At 32.5% G+C, this 14,742-nt stretch overlaps 1 protein-coding gene across 6 annotated transcripts in view; it reads left to right on the forward strand.

The window, feature by feature from the left end:
• Nucleotides 1-14,742, forward strand: part of LOC123566512 (cAMP-dependent protein kinase type II regulatory subunit-like) — a 241,381-nt gene that overhangs the window by 182,776 nt on the left and 43,863 nt on the right. Inside the window, exon 5 of one of the 6 annotated variants that reach the window (XM_045360685.2) lies at nt 1,900-1,995. The exons of 4 other annotated variants lie outside the window; for them this stretch is intronic. The gene's annotated coding sequence lies outside the window, so the exon portion shown is untranslated. Of the gene's footprint in view, nt 1-1,899; nt 1,996-7,262; nt 7,412-14,742 lie in introns of those variants that run through there. One more of the 6 variants, XM_045360686.2, reaches the window with a different exon arrangement.

Below are 14,742 nucleotides of genomic sequence, written 5' to 3' on the forward strand. Positions count from 1 at the left end.
CATTATTTGTGAATCCATGGCTCTGACATTATTATAAATGGACAAATATTGATTCTTGTTTCCTGCTTTAATCTTTAAATATTAATGTTCATTCTATTCAAAATCTTCAATAATAATGCCATTCTTTGTGACAGCGGTTTTAAACGTCTCATTCCCTCTTGATTAGTTGCGGTCTTACTAGCAGCTTTTCCTGGAAATTCACATTTATTTGTTTGAACATTTACGGAGAGAAAATTGTAAATTTTATCTATTTCTAAAATATATATCAAATAAATGTTTACTTATACATTTAATAAATGCATCGAAAGGTATCCATGGATATTTTAAAATAATGACAGTAGACCAGATTGGATATAAATATTATTAATTTTATTGTTTTACTTTCAATGCACATTCTGGTGTTTTAAAACATAATTGTTTAGTTTTTTACATAGTCCTTGAAAACAGTTTTGCTTGTGATCTAGCACTAGGGGTAAACGCGTTCTTAGTGTGCCAGATTTTCATGAAAAATCGCACTTCCAATCCAGCAAAAATGACGTCTTGTCTATTCAGTATTTTATTTAGATAAATGTTTTGATTGACAAATTGATCAATGAAATAGTGAAATTTATATTTAAACTTAGATTATATTATCACCTATTTTCAACACCAGACTGAAATAGCGACATGAATGTATGAATGTTTATGAATGTTGGAACATCCATAAGTACAGTTGCGTATTGCTTTTGCGTGAAGTTACATCCATTCTTTCTCCTATTTTCCTTATCATCCTTTCATAAAATAATGTTTTGTTGAATTGTTTCATTTAGTCCTTATATATTTCGAGATAGTTGCCCTTTTGCACCTTATTCAGACGAAGGAAACACATGTTGTAAAGAGTGGTGAGATTTTTTATGTGTTTCCAAAGTATAGAAAAGTCTGATTTTAATCGATTATATTCTTATTTAAAGTATAATATTGTACGTGCTTTCAAGTATGTCCTTACTGTCATACTGTATTTCAAACGATTTTCACACTGAATTTATTCCGAACAGAATTTCCTAAGATATAAGTTTTTTAGTGATAAACTCTGAAAGAGCTAAGCTTTTAGCAGGTCGTGTCAGGGCGTGTTGTTGCATTTTAAGCTATTGATTTCAATGTGTCACCTTTACTGCTAGCGCTTTTAAAATGATTTAGTTTCGTTGCTTAATTTTAGAAGGGAATTTCCTATGAACCCTATGAACAATTGAGATGTATATACGAAAGTGGTTCTCAACAGCAGTGAGTTTGTTATTGATGAGCATTATTTTGGTTTTCTAAATATTGATCATTGAACTTTGAAACTACATAAAATAAATGAAAATTGAAAACCAAATTAGATTTCCATTGTTTATTTTAGCGCTTATCAACATGCCATATTGCGGCTGAAATTACCCTTAAATGTAATAAAAGTTCTTCATTCTCAGTGTTCGCTGTTTCGCGCATTGCATTTTATTTTACACAAGATCAGACGTTTTTGAATATTATATATCTTTATACAGGCGCCGAGTCTGTCCACTTTCCATTACGAATTGTCAAATGAATTGTCAACACCACAATGGAAATAAGAGTTTTTTTAACTTTTTGTGTGTGTTATCCTTGACATATAATGTAGATTGACATGGCTATATTAATTCATACATTGTTTATTGTTTGTTGTATGTATTGATGTCATACTTGCCATGTAATTGGACATGTTATTGAAATAAATCTATAAATACATAATAATTGCTTTAGGTTACTAAATATTCTGATCAGTTAATAGTATAACAAGTTTATAGTTTATTCTGATCTATATGATATAGTTTGGCGTTACCAGAAACAATTAAAGATAGTCAGTTTTCCGTTTTGTAAAGTTCATTTTAAATATTTTTGTTTCAGTCCCATATCGCTTAAAACCTGGAGGGGTGATAGCTTTGGTCTTGGCAGGTTTGTCAGATATCCGTCAGCAAAAATCTGGATTCTGTTATAACTTGAGTATGTCAGATACTTTTATGAAACTTGTTATGGTGTTAAAGGATCATATAAATCATATGTTCTTATTTCTGGGTTTCTATGTCAAAAATATAGTTTCTTCATTTATTCTATACTTAAAATAATTACAAAAAAAGCGTCCTTCGATAACCTGAAAAAATACAAACAATTTTTCATGAAAGGTACATAGATAAAAGGCAGTAAGGAAAGTATAAACATATATTTTTGCTCGTTTTACGGTTCATGTCTGCACATCCGTCCGTCAGTCATATCTGCCATATCTCTAAGAACAAAAATGCTTCCATGAAACGTTTCTCATTAATGTAAAGAACATATGCATTTATATTTCATTTTGTCCATTTTTAGTAAGCTTGTCAATCTTTCTGTGTGCATGTCAGTCAATCAGTCTATCAGTCAAAAACGATGGATCGAGTGATTGGGAGTGCTATAGCAAAACACTTTAATGAAGTTTGTTTGTTCGACGATAGCCTTGTTATTTTTTTTAACTCCTACGGGTTGGGAACCAATGGTCGTACAAAATACCATGTTTTTCATTTTTAATGAACATTTAGGCTTTTTAAATTAGACCTAACGGAACGTTTGAAAGAAAACATTCTCGTCTTTGCCGAGGTAATTATATTTGCTTTGTAAGTTAAACTGATAAACGACGCAATTAATTGTTACATTAACTTGATCATTTGCCTTTAAAATAAATTGAAATGCTTTATTTGCATCTTAATATTTTTGTTGTTCTGGTTATGAGGTATTAATGTGTTATCTTATGACTGTATTGTATGAACATGGTTGCTTGGTGGGAATAAATGTGTAAGATGCGACTACTAAAGTTGTAATTAGGTACAATGATATCTCGTAGAAAAGGAAATTAGCTTGAGTTTCATAGAAATTGTTGTCGTTGTTAGAAGACACGAATCAGCGTGATAGCAATACATTTCTGAAACCACAAAACGCCATCTGCTTGTAAAGTCATCAAAACACAATATATTTCTGAAACTACAAAACGCCATCTGCTAGTAAAATCATCAAAACACATTTTAGGCTTTTCTAAGGAATTGGTCAATGTGTTTAAACCAGTTTATAACCACATTCCATTAACAACCAGGGTCTTCATCAACCATCAGATCTGGAAAGTCGCAATATGACCTAACTAAAATTGTGTCGGTGCGACGTTAAACCCAACACAAACAAAACATTCCACAAATAACCTACAGCTGTAAGAAATCATCAGAAACAAAATAAAAGAATGATTATGTACTTCCGTTTTTTAAAGATGCGGCTTCTCTTTTATATTGCCTGACTAAACATATGGAGGGCTCCGTGATAGTCAGTTTTCAAAATCCGCTCCGACTAAACTGCTTTAATACTGTATGCTGTGATATTTCGTTGTGCATTTTGAAAAGTGCATGTGTATATAGTTCTGCGGCATGCTTTTCTTATTTTAAAATAGTATTTTTGCGTTTTACATACAATGACTTCTGTTTACATTACATGTGTGAATAATTCATCTTGCAGTATTAACTAGTATTTACACTGACCTGGAACAATGAATTATTATTAAGGCTACACCAAATTGATAAGTTGTTCATCGGATTTTTTTCTGAAAAAATTGAGGCGGCGAGCGAAAAAATAATTTAAATATTTGTTTAGGTTTTTGAGAAAATCAGGAGCGAGCGAAGACCGAAGAAATATATTTATCTTCATTTGGCTCTCGGCTGACTAATAAAAACCTTAAAATAGAATGCATAGCCCTTTTAAATTAAAAAGTAAGTCCACAGGGATTGAGAAAATCTGACCTGCAGACGCACAACAAAGCGAACTCGTGAAAAAAATGTATTAACAGTGTCATACAGTACACTGTAATCAAATAATGCATGCTTTTGAAAATGCTGTTAGAAAATATGTAATAAACAACAATGCGTAACCTTACACCATACTTATCACATACATATATGACTTGAATATTTACTGCTATGAAAATGTAGCATTCTTAGATGACTTTACAAAATTTTTGATACATCAAATATTAAGTTTTATATACTGACCAATAGCTCTGTATTTTCAAAGCTTCTGACTATCATTCCCTTTTTACTGGCAAAGCTCTAATTCAGAAAAGTCGAGCATGATGTCTTATTGTACAGCTCTTTTTCTAACTTTAAACTTTCATAACATATTAAATTTGTTGAAACAAAGTCTCAATTAAAGTCTGAAATGGAGATTAATGTGCATTAACATTAGTCAATTAATTGATTGAAAAATTTCAAAATCGAAACGGTTCTGAAAACAACTCATAATGTAAATTTCTTACCCCACCAACTTTCGTATGCAAATGCTGATCATTTGGACAGGAAAAACAGAAAACAGATAAGTGACATGCATTAATAAGTATTTACCCTTACCAAAATAATGTAGATTGATGTTATCAAATAAATTAGTAAGCTTTTCTTCATCCAGTTTTCAATGAAATAGATCGATTTTTTAGCATGTAATTTGGTAAACATTTGAAGAAAATGGCGTAACTGCATCAAGGGGAAACAACTTTAATGCAACTAAATATAAGTGTTATGATTTATTATAGACGATGTGTGCGTAGTATGTGTTTATTTTGATTAAAATCCATTGGAGAACAATCTAGGACTAGAATTATAAGCATTTATACACTTTTACGTTCGTAAAATGTAGCGCACCAAAAAAATTTGGATTGATTTTTTTCAATGGGGCGAGCGCAAGCCAAAAACAAAAACAAAAATATTTTTTGTGTTTCTGAAAATATACGAGTGGCAAATACGATGAACAACTTTTTAATTTGGTGAGGCCTAAGAATGCGATTTAGTAAACTATTAACAGGTTAAAATCCCCCAGTTCTGTTGTTGTTTTTTTTTGTAACTGACCGATCCGAGGCATTGCTTCACCTTCTTCAATTAGTTGTTATTTACCTTCTTGTTCTCTATGATAATGTTTCACTTCGTTTATGTATTTGTATATGTATGTCAGTAATATATGCATTCATGAGGCTGCGGTTTGAGGAGACTGTGATTTAGGAAGGTGTCTTTTACTGTTGAATATTGAACGTTGTTTGTCAAGCATAGCATAAGCAAAAATAAGAGGTTATTTTGTATAAACAACACTACAGCATGATAAGCCATATCTGAAGACCACAGCTTCGCACACAACAGTCAACATGGAAAAAAGGGTACGTGTAAATGTGTAAACAGCGGCTGAGCATATGTACAATACAAATGAATGATATAATATAATATAAAAAACAAACAAACATGCAGAATTAAAACGGCACAGCATCGCTTTGGAACGGTCTGTGGCACAATTACCACTGTAGAGTTTAAAACGGTGAATTTGGTATAATAAAATCTGTAAAAAGATCCTTTGTCAGCATAGAACACAACCAAGCAACACTATAGCAGACTTGGTTTGACTGAGTCTATTCATGAGAGGTACACGTTCCAAGCATTTTAGCACCGGCTTAAGCGTAATTCTATTACAGTACGAATGACTGTACTCCATGATCCCAAAGAACCAGAAAATTTTACAGGACAACAGACTGAAATGAAACTTAAACCCGCCAACTGAATCCCGATATCACCTAGCGGAAACAAAATACTCAATATATGAGAGAAAGTATATATTTCCATTTCATATTTGGTACAGTATTTCATTAACCATTACAAATTGTTTTAACTTCATTCAATCAATTCATTCATGTTTCTACTTGGTAAGAACGTAAAGTATTGAGACTGCTCTTTATTACAGAGTTAATGGTACAAATTTGTCTTTGCAATAAACTATCAGGTATCATCTTTTGAAACCGGTGACATATTTATTGAAAGTTCGATATTGATACAGAAGAACTGATATAGTTATAATTACTCTGAGCTTTAATGGGGCTTTATCAGATTTTTGGCCAAGTATTGGAAACTTTGACAATTAATCACTTATTTGTGTTGATACATGACTAGATTTGAGAGGTATGTTTAAAATTTGATTTTCCTATCCTGGTTGTCCGAACAAAATTCAACATGAGTGAAAATGTATTAAGCATATCGTGCACCAAAAATGGTATTTGTCAAGGAATTGCATTGACAATTACAATATTTTATTAGAAATTAAAGTCTGTAAAATTGTTACTACCACTCTTGCCGTTTTGGAAGCGCAACAAAGATAGATTGGAAATAAATGAAATTGACAGCTATAAGCCATTTTGAAATTGTGTTAAGATCAGGATGTTGAAATATGACAATATCTATCAAATGCAAAATTTAATTAATTTAAAACTAGATTGTTTTTAAATATAAAGAAATCGCCCCCTTTCAAACACTTTCATATATTTGGCAGTGCGGGGAAAGAGTTCTAACACATTCTACTTTTCTAATAGGGATCAAACTCCTTATATTTGATCTTTTTTTTTGTTCCTTGAATAAATCTCTTACAGTATATAGAATAATTTAAATATCTAATGTAATCATGCACAGATACGATTGCTTATGAATGGGACATTACGTATTGGGGAAATGTTTACCATGCTGGAATTGCTTCTTATTGCAACATGTTGAGGAACAATGGAAACATGGTAGACATAAACATTTTCCATTGATTGATAGCTTGCACACTTGAAATCGTTTGTTTATAGATCTACCTTTTTCTATATGACAGTAACTTGTTTGGAAACGAAATTCAATTAGGAATATTTACATTGTGTACTGAGAAACAGTTTTCTTTCCATACAAGTACATTTAATTTAGTACCGAGATTTACACATTTTGTTATTCCTTGATGTAAGATTCTCATCTCATTTTGATATTTTGTTTTGTATATAATATAGGAATATGTACATTTCAGCATTCTAGATATACATCTATGAAGAAGAAGTGTTTCATAGTCAAACCAGCTCTTGTGTATGGCAGCCATCGATAAGATTATTTCACATTGTCCATATCGAGGTGTTGGCGCGAAACTGTTTTTAGTATTTTAAACACTTCCTCTCCCATCCTTCGGTATATATATGCACGTGCGTGCGTGCAAAATTTTATGTAACAAGCGTATAAATCTATCAGCTGATTTGCGTCATATTACTTTTTACATTTAAATTGGTAATCTTCTGTCATACATAACTCCACATAGTCCGATGCTTTGAAACATTAGACAAGAAACGGATTTTTTGCTTGCCTGCTTATATCATTAACTAGCCTGTATATGGATTTCTCGACATAGCTAGTTGGGAGTGTATAACAATGCTATAAATATGTTACAAAGATGGATAAAATTCAGATACGTCTCGCAATTTTGGATATTTGGTCATTGAACACAGAAACAGAGAAGTACAGTATAAATGTTGTAGAAAGTATTAAAGAAAAAAGTGTGGGTTATCGTTCGATGCTTTTCGATAAAGGTATGAAAGCTAAATTATATATTTTCCAATGTAGACTGTTTAGTTTTTTGTCTTTAATACTCATATGCTTATATTTTGTTTAATTCAGTATCGCTTTCACAATGTTCCATTTATATCATTTTTAAGTTTATCTGAAGTTTTCATCCGGTCAAATGTTGTTAAATTTGTATTTATTCACACAAGGTTTCTACAGCTACGGATTATCAATTTTTACAAATATGCATTCGTTGCATGTAGACAAGGTCGTTTGCACAGCTGTCGGCGAGGAAACGTCGATTTGTTATATAATACGGAACAAACAAGTTTTGTAACAACACGTCAAATCATGCAACTCTAGTGAATGTTTCATTTGATGGTGTCTTTTGATTGTATTGTGCAAGTAGTTTCTTTTTCCTCTATTTTAGCCGTATATCTCACCTTTTTTGATAGGAAATCAATGGTGATTCTAGGTTTAATGCCTTTTTTTTTGGTGTAACTGAACGAGTACTAAATTATTTGCTGAAGTCAATGCGCATATGCATAGCAGACTTTCATTTGTCTCGTTACATCGGTTATATGTCCCAGGTGTATTTACTCGCTAACAGATATACAGATTGTATTCTCTGTGCAAACGAATATCATTACGAATGAACGCTGCTTATAAAATATTCATGGACATTTTTTCGATGCAACGAAATGATAAACCTCTAATGATTTGAAACTTTGCGATCTGTGGTACAAAACATATGATAGGTTGGCACCTTAAAAAATAAGCGTTGATATTTGGCTGTTTTTATAGTTTATCAATGATGAAAATACAAAATACATTGTTAGACAGAAGATGATCTGATTGTTTGTTTGCGGTAAACTCTCGTTTTTATTTGGCTTTTTTTAAACATTGCTTGACAATAAGATTAAGAGTGATTTATCAAATGTTTCCAAAGTGAATTGGTAAATTATATGGAAATGTCTGTTTAATTTAATTCTGTAAGACAGCAACTGTTTTCGTTTCTTTATCACATTCTCTGTAGAAGTTAACAGACAACATTGATCTGGCCACCGTGTTGACACGTCACTTTTGTTTGTTGGCACTTTGATTTATTAGAAAAAGTTACCGCATTTTGAATACAATTACTAGGAATTTAATCAGCTAGTGCTTTCTGTAATGTTAACTAAGGAAGTAATGTTCCTTATTTCATGAAGTAAGATTATTGTTATCTAAAATATTTGGTATGATAAAAGGACAAGCTGAAAATTTTCATTTGTTACTTTTTATGAATTGTATTATCAATTTAGATCACTTCTTTAAAGTTTACATTAAGATATGAAACCAGCTAGCGTTTAATAATGGAGTGCTAGCTTAATGTAAGCTTTAACATCAGTAACTCTTAAAAAATATGTATTTTCCCTGGAGTCACTGATAACGTTAGTAAATGGCATTTTTTTATATTTAACAATCTTAAAATCTTTACTATTACCACAGGGAATGACAGTTATTGATTGCACAGACATTATTACCCTACATTTTTAAACAGCACTATTTGATGTCTGTCTAGACTTTCCTCGAGCTCAACATTTTATTTCGAGTTTATGGACTACTGTCAATGCAGCACGTCGAAATTTAGACAGCATATAATGTACATTGTCACTCCACACCACTCTAAGCATGTCGCAGTCACTTCATACATTAACATACAAAAACTGCGTGGCAGAATTAATATGAAATATACTGAGTACATCTAGAAACCCAACACTTGGTCTTCAGTCAACATTTTTTAAAACCTGATACTTGACAAAGAAAATTGCACTTACTTGATTTTGTTTTGTTTTTTTGGGTTTGGTTTTGGATGATGGTCAGGTTTCTAAACGATTTGACAATACTACTACACAAAATTCAGATATACATGTACAAGGAAAGTATAAAAAAAATCGAGGGTAATAACGTTGCGTTTCCAGATGTACTGAGCATATGTTGCAGGAAGTGTGCTGTCAGCTTTAACGAGAAATTACCTTATCATTTAAACACAAGAAGTACGGTATCTGCATTTACCATTATCATAATGTCTTACGTCAGAATGTTTCAAAGTTTTATTTTGATACGTTGAGGAAATACAATTATATATATGATATAGTGCCGTAATGTATACAACTCAAGTAAATTAGACACAATAGACTGATGAGGAAAAATATTACATTTTTCATCTATCAGCCAATATGTATGCTAAACAAAACAAGGCAATAACGTACTGTTAATACATGATTTTAATTTTTATAATGCTTTGTCAGGGACGTATATGTATCACTGCTCAGATCATGACAGATGGACATCTGGTATCTGCGTCATGTTTCTTCCATAATAACCTCATTTGGTAGCCTAAAATATGGTATGTTTTGCTGTGTCAGTTAAAAAAAGCAAAACGCACTGCTCTCTCCCATACAGAGTCAACAATATGCTTACTATCTTCTCCAACTGTTTACTTCCCCTTGAACTCAGCGTCGGTTCAATTTTTGTCCATAACCGTGAATGTAGAACTGGTGCGATTGTTTATTATTTAGGAATCATAGGAATGATTTTGGGAAATATCAGTTGGTATGTTTTTACTTAATTTCTCACAGAATTCATGTAAATCCTCAAAACTTGTCGAACTTATCTGCACATTAAAAACGTTTTTGTTCTCAAAATTATCTGTGGAATTATTATCCACCGCCGATGTAATCGGGAGGGGGGTATTGAAATGGCGTTGTCCGTGCGTGCGTGCGTCCGTGCGTCCGTGCGTCCGTCCGTCCGCAGCCATTTGTCAGAAACTAGCAGGTAGAATTTCGCGAAACTTGAAATAACCATGAATCAACATACTGCGATGATGCCCGTCAAGTTTTCTTTTTTGGATTGATCAATTTTCCTTAGAGTTATTGCCCTTTATTTACTGAAAAATGCCAAAAAATGTCCGTCCGCAGCCGTTTCTCAGTAACTAGCAGGTAGAATTTCATGAAATTTGAAAGAAATATGAACCAACATACTGCGATGATGCCCTTGATTTAATGAAAAATGCCCAAAAATGTCCGTCTGCAGCCATTTCGCAGTAACTATCAGATAGAATTTCATAAAACTTGAAATAAACATGAACCAGCATACTACGATGAATTTTTTTTAATTCAGTTTCCCTTAGAGGTATTGCCCTTTAATTGTTAAAAAATCCACATATTTGTACATAACAAACCAACCAATTGGTAGAATTTCATTAAACTTCTTTCATTCTTTTCCATGAACATTTATTATAAACATGTGAAGTTGTGTACCCACACCTGGTCACCACCTTGCCTTGGTCACACCCCTCCCCCTCCCACCTCCCCCCCCCCCCCCAAAAAAAATCATTCCTTTTTATTATTTTTTTTGGAAATCTTCCATGAATATTTTATCAACATGCAAAGTTGTACCGTTCCCCCACCTCACTCTCCACTCATGCCCACCACCCCCCGATCATACATCATTTTTAATTTTCCATCAATATTTATAATCAACATGTGAAGTTTTGTACACTCACCCGGTCACCCCCCCCCCCCCCCCCCCCCCCCCCCCCAAACAAAAAAAAAAACAAAAACATTCATTTTCTGTTAAAATGATTTTGACTAATGAAATTACTTGCTTCTTAGTAACATCCTTAACTTTTTGCCAGGTATATTTTTTGCCATTCCTCACCGCAAACCCTTTCGGCGGGGGATACCAATTCATTGAATTTGCTTGTTATTCTTGAAATTGTGTTCCTGTTTACCGAAGTTTAAGTAATATACAAAACTATGGGTAATGTCATGTTTTTGAAAATAAAAACCTTCAATATATGCTTTTAGTAGTGTTGTTGATTTGTGGGTCCTGGTTTAGGATATCTAAAACATGTTTTCCCCCAAAAAAACAACACAATGAGGGTTAAAGTTGTACCGGAATCATAAAGTCATCACATATGAAAACAATATATTAGTCTTCGTATCATGTTTTTTTCTGTAAGAATAGGGACACTGCGCGTTTGTTTTGTGTATTAAAGTCTGCAGTAGCTCTTGTTTTCTTCACAGTACACCTGCAATATGTCTAGTTATTTTCGAACCTCACGCTTTTTAAAGTACTTCGAATATCAGCAGAGCCTCAAAGTGGCCTCCGGGAGGGACAAAACAAAATTGATCATCTAAATAGAATTAAAGTGTAACGATAAGACAGAATCTAAGAAACTGAAAATGAAGCACAACCATTAACGATTACAATAAAGCATTTGATACAATTGATCTAAAAGAGGTTTTGTTTGTTCACATTAAAATAATGGATATTTATGGAAATATGAACATGTATAATGCTATCGTGATGCAGAAAGCTGCGTTAGATCAATTGTATACTATAGATTGGTTTATGGTGAATTGCAGTTGGAAAATAAATGTTGTAAATTGTTACCTTTGCTCTTCAATGTATATTTCATTGACCTGGTTTCTACTGTACACTGGTCGCAAGGTGTGTGCTCTTTACTTTGCTGATAATATAGTGCCATTATGCAAATAGTGTGCATTCCAATTTAAATTTAAGACACCGACCTTTGTCTTAATTGTACAAAAAACATTCGCAAATAACAAGCCTACTGAACATCCAGGTAGTGTGGCATAGCTTTCAACGCACGCACAATTTTTAAGTCTAAAGTTATAACTTTGAAAACAGCAGGGCCTTTTTCAAGATACTGACGTTTGTGTAGGTGGCAAGTGTTTGTTCGATTTGTATTAAAGGCACTGCAGATTTGTTTCTGTATATGAAATAAACATGATTTATCATCCAATGGGTCCAATGGGTCTTTTTTTATGTTCGTTATTGTTTCAGAAGTTGACAATTGCTTTCCTGATCGTCTCTTTTCCTTGTGGCATCCTACACGATTTCTATTTTAATGTGATATATGATTCCTAGAAAATGATATCTTTGTTAAAGTTCATATCTACATAGTATCAAATTATATTAGGGAAGTTTGCGTACATTCGATTGACTATTCGGCCGATGGTACACTCAGTGACATACATATTGAAAAGGAGCACTCGTTTATACAATGCTGACAAAGAGTAACAGAAAAACATTGAACAATTATTGTCTTGATGTTTGTTCCAGAGAAGATACGTGAAAATACTGACTACAATGTTAGACTGTTTGCACACAAAATCTGGAATATAATTTGACAATGTGAATTTAAGAAAACAACCAATTTAATATATCTAAGGAAATGTGTTCACTCTTATTTGGTAAGAAAAGGAAATGCTCTTTAAATCTGGTAAGACTTGTATTTTGTGAAACTTTAATTGTTAATGATAAGATCATCATTTATACATTTGTTTTCAATAATATCATAAACTTTTCATTTATTATACTAAGTATTGTTTTTGTTAGATATATAGTTCATAATTTCATTTAAGTCTGCGTTAAGTTACACATTTCTCAATTTTCATCCGGTTAGTGACCTTTAAACAGGTTGTAGTTTTGAAACCGAATTATTATTGGTCATGTTTACTAGTACATAACAAAACATTGGTTTGTGAGAAATGTTAAGGTTTAGCAGTATATCACAAAACCACAGACATTTTTAGTAAACAAACAACATCTTTATAAACAGCTCATCTGTCCAATACATTTTTACCGTTCTGTCCCGTAGAATTGGATACTTAAAATATTCTAAAAGTGTTGTTCCCCTTTAAAACAGAATGCCATTTGTAAAGAAATAAAAGTAAATTTTAAGCACTTGTACATTCATTGTTGCAAATGTATCAAAACAAAGACATAACAGCTTTTTAAAAATGGTGAGTTTTTAAAGTCGTTGAACTGTCCAGAAGTGTGGCCCATTCATGCAGTTCCTTTGCGATTCAATACATATATGAGTAAATTGTCAGTGGTTTTGTAGAATAATATAAATGTTTTATTAGTATATGTTGTTTAATTCTCATGTAAAAAAGTCTTTCTTTCTATGATTTGGTGATGTACGAACTTTCTTCTCCGAAACATGGACCTAACTTAAAAAAAAACGGAAGTGGAATGCCTGGATGCATTACAAACAAAAATATATATAACACCGGAAGTAGAATATCACTGTACTGGAAATGTATAACAGACGGAGTGCTTTAAATGTAATGCACATTTTGAAAATGCAAACACGTTTTTTAATATATTTATAAAAAACGTGTTGACAAATAGAAACGACGCATTTGAAGAGGAGGCACCCTCTGGCTCTTTGGGTTTTAGAGTGTTTTTGTCTACCATCTCCACACTTCCATAAGTGAGCACAATAATTGCGTATGCTTTGTTGTCTGCAATTATATGAAAGCCATATATCGGTCATCCGAGTTTCGCTCACGGAAGTTTCCAAAACTGAAAAATGCACAACAAGAAATATTTTTCCAAAATTAATTTGATGACTTTCGAATGTTTCCAGGAACATCGCCAGAAACAGCTTGCTGAAATAGAATAATGACGTAAGAAGTTTATTTTTTTTCTCGATTTATCTAAATATAGATATATCAAAGCTCTTGGTAGCTATATATATATAGCCAGAACATAAAGTTCATTCTATTGTTCGATTAGCTGCATCATGTTACCAGGAGTTTTGTGAACAAACTACAAAAAATATGCTGAGACATCTGAATTTTGTATGTTTACTTACTGATTTGACAAACATGTTCCTTAAGGGTCATGTTATACAATTTACTTTATTGCCTCTCATTAAGTGGGGTTTTTCAACTTTGCCTAACATTTTTCCAAATATTTATACTAAAATATTTACCCGCAGGTTTGGCAGGTTTTTCAACGATAGTATTGATTTTGAAATATCAGTTTTGCCTTGTACCATTATTATACTTTGAGCGCTTTGTGTATTACAGAGAACTTTTTCTCAACAAATGTTTGTTCGTGCGATAGGGCAACACCCTTTTTTTAAGCAGCCACTCAATGGTGGCTGCTCAGGAAGGGTTACCACTATGGTCAATTCAAAACTTTTCTGATGATAGTACAATACGCATTTATAGAATGTGGCCAGTTTGTATAATATTCTCTGGTATTACCTTTGAAATTTCATAGGTCTATTATGAAAGCTACCTTTTACTGTCTTTATGTTATTCTGAAAATTAAAAAAAATCAAATCCATTTCTCTAGCCTTAAACTGTTGAGAATTATTGTTCTTGTTACTTCTACTCCGTATAAATACCTTAGTTTTCAAGTGTAATGCATTTGGAGGAACCTAAGAACGATAACGTTCACTATGTATTCATATATTATATGAAAATGAGACAGAGAGAGCAAGACAAGGCAGTACATTCTAAATGAAATTATTTTCAATAGTTTGTAACCC

The sequence above is a fragment of the Mercenaria mercenaria genome, chromosome 8 (genome assembly GCF_021730395.1).
Source record: "Mercenaria mercenaria strain notata chromosome 8, MADL_Memer_1, whole genome shotgun sequence".
Lineage (NCBI taxonomy): Eukaryota > Metazoa > Mollusca > Bivalvia > Venerida > Veneridae > Mercenaria > Mercenaria mercenaria.